The 923-nt window shown below is 47.8% G+C and overlaps 1 pseudogene; it reads right to left on the bottom strand.

The window, feature by feature from the left end:
• Positions 1-320: 320 nt before the first annotated feature.
• On the bottom strand, positions 321-412 carry LOC135268951 (small nucleolar RNA U13; annotated as a pseudogene).
• Between the last annotated feature and the right edge of the window lie 511 nt (positions 413-923).

Here is a 923-nt window from a genome sequence, read left to right as displayed (position 1 = left end):
TGGATTCTCAGAGCCTGCAGACTTCCTTGGCTTGTACGTGGTCTTCTGTCTCTGCCTTGACATTGTCTTCCCTTTGCAGGTGTCTTTGTCCACACATGCCCTTTTTATAAGGACACCAGGCACACGGGATTAGGATTCACCCTCGTTACCTCAGCTTAGCTTGATCACATGTGAAGAGCCTATTTCCAAATAAGGTCGCATCCACAGACCCTGCGGCGTAGGGCTTCAGCGTCCTTCGGGGAGACACAGGACAATGCATAATGCCATAGATTTGCAAATATTTTTAGTTTGAGTTTCTGGGTTTTATTTTTTCTTTTTCACATCAGACGGGTGATGTGATGATACCGTAACAAGTTTTGAGGAAAGCACATATCACACAATGGCATGAAAACCCAATCGTCATGCTTAGGTTTTGTTTTTTTAATTTTCATTTTAGTTTTCCTTGAGGCAGGGTCTTGCTCTGTTACTCAGGCTGGAGGGCAGTGGTGCAAACATGGCTCACTGCAGCCTCGACCTCCTGGGCTCCAGCGATCTTCCCACCTCAGCCTCCCAAAGTGCTAGGATTACAGGAATGAGCCACCACCCCCAGATGTTCCCTATTTTTTGTTTGTACCTTGCTCTTTTTACTCAAAAATATACCTTTGCGGCTGGGCATGCTGACTCACACCTGTAATCCTCAGCACTTTGGGAGGCTGAGACAGGTGGATCACTTGAGGTCAGGAGTTCAAGACCAGCCTGGCCAACATGGTGTAACACCTTCTCTACTAAAAATACAAAAATGAGCTGGGCGTGGTGGAGCATGATGTAATTCCAGTGACTCGGGAGGCTGAGGCAGGAGAACCACTTAAACCCTGGAGGTGGATGTTGCAGTGAGCCACATTCATAGTACTGCACTCCAGACTGGGTGGCACAGGGAGACTCTG

Source organism: Aotus nancymaae, unplaced genomic scaffold (genome assembly GCF_030222135.1).
Source record: "Aotus nancymaae isolate 86718 unplaced genomic scaffold, 86718_ANA_hifiasm-v0.15.2.pri h1tg000046l, whole genome shotgun sequence".
NCBI classification, from domain to species: domain Eukaryota; kingdom Metazoa; phylum Chordata; class Mammalia; order Primates; family Aotidae; genus Aotus; species Aotus nancymaae.
Note: the sequence above shows the minus strand (reverse complement) of the source record. Positions and strands in the feature narration are given on the sequence as shown.